The following is a 4,765-nucleotide window of genomic DNA, read 5'->3' as shown; positions in this document are numbered from 1 at the left end:
GGTTAACTTTTTGGAGCGACCCACTAAGATCGCGACTTGCCTAATGGCTAAAGTTGATGTGGGATGGCTTTGGCATCGCCGGCTAGCCCATGTCAATATGAGATCTTTGCAAAGTCTGCTCAAAGGGGATCACATTCTTGGACTAACAAATGTTAGTTTCCCAAGAGATCGTGCGTGCAGTGTGTGTATTAAAGGAAAGATTCATGAGACAGCTCACCGCCCCACGACTATCATCTACTCAAAAAGAACCTTGGAGCTCCTCCACATGGATCTCTATGGTCCTCCATCCTATGATAGTCTTGGGGGAAGAAAGTATTGCTTGGTGATAGTAGATGATTACTCAAGATATACATGGGTATACTTTTTCAAGAGAAAGCTGAGACCCAACAAACCGTCATCGACTTTGCTAATGAAGCTTAGCGCCAACATAATGCAAATACATTGATGATTAGAAGTGACAAGGGCACCGAGTTCAAGAATTACACCCTAAATGAATTTTCTGAGTGATGAAGGAATCAAGCATCAATACTCTACACCTTACACTCCTCAACAAAATGGTGTGGCGGAAGGAAGAACCGGATGTTGATGGATGCGACAAGAACCATGATGGAGGAGTTTAAATCTCCGTATAACTTTTGGGCCGAAGCCATCAACACCGCATGGCATGCATCGAATTGGCTCTGCCTTTGCAAAGGCTTGAACAAGACTCCATATAAAATTATTTCTGGCAACAAGCCCAACCTCAAGTGCTTCCGGGTGTTTGGCTGTAAGTGTTTCATTCTTAAGAAAGGTGCTCATTTGTCTAAACCTAGATCTCAAGAAGGCATATTTGTTGGTTATGCTACAAACTCTCGCGCTTACCGTGTCCTCAACAAGCCCTCAAGACTCCTTGAGGAGACGTGTAACGTGGAGTTTGATGAGAATAATGGCTCCCAAGTGGAGCAAAGTGGTCTTTGTGATATAGGTGATGAAATTCCTCCCCAAGCCATAAGAAGAATGGGCGTAGGACACTTCCTGCCCATTGAGGAATCCTGTGTGGCTGAAGGAGAAGGACAATGTTCCACTCATATGGAACCATCACTGAAGCAAGACCCGCACGCTTCCGATGAACACTGTGAAGACCCTCATCCCCGTTATCCGATCAAGGAGAAGATCAACCTTAGGATGGTCCTGCACCAAGTGATGTCCTTGATCTTGCTCACCCATTTGAGGCTGCTCAAGATCAAGACAAAGTTCAAGATCAAGAGCAAGGGCAAGAACAAAATCGAGATCAAGATCAACGGCAGACTCAAAAAGGCGGTAAAAGTCTCAAACAGGCTCCTCGATGTACCCCTAAGGAGATTCAAGAAAGACGTGCTGCCAAGACTGCCAAAACGCTCAAGAATAATTCTCATGTGCTGAAGAATGTCTACGACGGCTTACGAAGAGGGGTAACTACACGTCGTCAATTATCAAACTTTAGTGGCCATCATGCATTTATTTCTTGCATGGAACCACTAAAGGTACAAGAGGCCCTCGAATACATGGATTGGGTTGAAGCCATGCATGAAGAACTCAACAACTTCGAGTGCAACAAAGTGTGGCGTCTGGTGCCAAGACCGAAGGAGAACCACAATATCATTGGGACAAGTGGATCTTTAAGAACAAGCAAGATGCGAACGGTCTCGTCACTCGGAACAAGACAAGATTGGTAGCACAAGGCTACTCCCAAGTCGAGGGCATCGACTATGGTGAAACCTTTGCTCCCGTTGCTCGCCTTGAATCTATTCGCATGTTGCTTGCATGTGCTTCTCATCATAACTTCAAATCATACCAAATGGATGTGAAGAGTGCATTTCTTAATGGTCCCCTTAAGGAGTTGGTTTATGTCAAGCAACCCCCGAGGTTCGAGGATCCCAAGTTCCTAATCATGTCTATGTTCTCGATAAGGCACTCTATGGCCTTAAACAAGCCCCACGTGCGTGGTATGAGAACCTTACCGAGATGTTACATGACTGTGGATTTGAAGTTGGGAAAATTGACCGCACTCTTTTTACTAAGAAGGTCAAGGGGAGCTTGTTCATATGCCAACTATATGTTGATGATATTATTTTTGGTTCTCCTAACAAAGCTTCTAATGAAGAATTTGATGCACTAATGACTACAGAGTTTGAGATGCCTATGATGGGAGAGTTGAAGTTTTTCCTTGGATTCGAAGTCAAGCAACAAAGTCAAGGAACCTTCATCAATGAAGCAAAATATACTCAAGACATGCTCAAAAGGTTCAATATGGATGATCTAAAACCGGACAAGGACAACACTCCCATGCCTCTCAAGTGCCATCTTGACCTCGATCCCAATGGTAAAGCCGTGGATCAAAAGGTATATCGCTCTATGATCAGTTCTTTGCTTTACCTTTGTGCATCTAGACCGGATATTCTGTTGAGTGTGGGAATTTGTTCATGTTTTCAGTCCGCACCTAAGGAAAGCCACTATGTGGTAGTCAAGCAAATCTCTCTATATTCAGCTCATACCCCAAACTTTGGCTTATGGTATCCCAAAGGTGCTTCATTTGATCTCATAGGATATTCGGACTAGGATTGGACGGGAGACCATGTGGATAGGAAGTCAGCTTCCGGAGGTTGCTAATTCCTTGGTCACTCTCTGGTAAGTTGGTTTGCAAAAAACAAAATTGTGTTTCTCTCTCGCCCACCGAGGCCAAATATGTAGCTGCTACCAGTTGCTATGCTCAGTTGATCTAGATGAGGCAAACTTTAAAGGATTATGGTGTCACTTGTGACAAAGTGCCTCTTTATTTTGATAATATTAGTGCTATCTCAATCTCCAATAACCCTGTCCAACATTGCAAGAGGAAGCATATCAGTATTCCCCATCATTTCATCCGGGAGCATATCAAACGTGGGGAAATTGATCTCATTTATCTAAACACTAATGATCAACTCACAGATATATTCACGGAGCCTTTGAATGAAGCAAGATTTCGTGAGTTAAGGCATGAGCTAAATATCATTGATTTGAGCAATGTGCATTGAAATTAGGCACGTCCCACCAGTCTCATCATTCTATTCTGTTTAGATGTAGGCATGAATTTAGGGGGAGTGTAGTTCTCTCAATGAATTGTCCCTCCTCCTATTATGCATAAAACAATCAAATCTTTTACATTCACCATTTTTTTATGGTATTTGTGTCTCAAAGATGAGTTTTGGTCATGGGCCCAAGGTTAAAATCTTTGCGGTGCCATACGAGTCGACTCAAACATTGGTGGCCTCGGCCATCGCCCCCTCCTAGTGAGGTATTTGCCTTTGGTGTTTCTTAAAGTTGCATGTTTTTTGTTCTTATTTGCGCTTTTTATTTGCTTAAGCCTTAGGTGTGGGTATCCTTCATGGTTTGTATTTTTGCGTTTCTTCTCATTCACCTTAGAGCTTACCCCACCATACATCTGTGTGTGATCTAAACCCCCTAAAATTGTACGCATTGCAACCTTCGTGGTGGTGGTTGTGGCTGGGCGGTACAACCGGTGGTTAAGGCGGTACAACCGCTAGTCATCTGTTGTCTCACTCCAGTGGAACAGCCGGTCCGATTATGCGGTTAAACTACTAATTCCTAGTTTTTCCAAGCCGGTACAACCGCTCTTCGGAGTGGTACAACCGGTCGCGGCAACCGACACCTAAAGGGAGGGCCAGGACGAAGGTGTACATAGTTTCCCCCCTTCGTGCCCAACTTCTCCCTCGGTGCCCTAGTCGCCAGCCGCCATCACTGTTGGGGAACGTCGCATGGGAAACAAAAAATTTCCTACGCGCACGAAGACCTATCACGGTGATGTCCATCTACGAGAGGGGATTTCCGATCTACGTACCCTTGTAGATCGCACAGCAGAAGCGTTAGTGAACGCGGTTGATGTAGTGGAACGTACTCACGTCCCTCGATCCGCCCCGCGAACCGTCCCACGAACCGTCCCGCGATGCGTCCCACGATCTAGTGCCGAACGGACGATACCTCCGCGTTCAGCACACGTACAGCTCGACGATGATCTCGGCCTTCTTGATCCAGCAAGAGAGACGGAGAGGTAGATGAGTTCTCCGGCAGCGTGACGGCGCTCCGGAGGTTGGTGGTGATCTAATCTCAGCAGGGCTCCGCCCGAGCTCCGCAGAAACGCGATCTAGAGGTAAAACCGTGGAGGTATGTGGTCGGGCTGCCTTGAAAAAGTTGTCTCAAGTCAGCCCTAATAGCTCCATATATATAGGAGGAGTGAGGGGGGGCTTGCCTTGAGGCTCAAGGAGCCCCAAGGGCTGCGCACCAAGGGGAGGAGGAGTCCTCCTCCAATCCTAGTCCAACTAGGATTGGAAGGTGGAGTCCTTCTCTGCCTTCCCACCTTTTTTTATTTTCTCTTTGATTTTCTATCTATGGCGCATAGGGCCTTCTTGGGCTGTCCCACCAGCCCACCAAGGGCTGGTGCGCCACCCCCAAGGCCTATGGGCTTCCCCGGGGTGGGCTGCCCCCCCGGTGAACATCCGGAACCCATTCGTCATTCCCGGTAACTCCGAAAACCTTCCGGTAATCAAATGAGGTCATCCTATATATCAATCTTCGTTTCCGGACCATTCTGGAAACCCTCGTGACGTCCGTGATCTCATCCGGGACTCCGAACAACATTCGGTAACCAACCATATTACTCAAATACGCATAAAACAACGTCGAACCTTAAGTGTGCAGACCCTGCGGGTTCGAGAACTATGTAGACATGACCCGAGTGACTCCTCGGTCA

The sequence above is a fragment of the Hordeum vulgare genome, chromosome 6H, assembly GCF_904849725.1.
Source record: "Hordeum vulgare subsp. vulgare chromosome 6H, MorexV3_pseudomolecules_assembly, whole genome shotgun sequence".
NCBI classification, from domain to species: Eukaryota; Viridiplantae; Streptophyta; class Magnoliopsida; order Poales; family Poaceae; genus Hordeum; species Hordeum vulgare.
The sequence above is the reverse complement of the archived record's forward strand: the minus strand, read 5'-3'. Positions refer to the sequence as shown.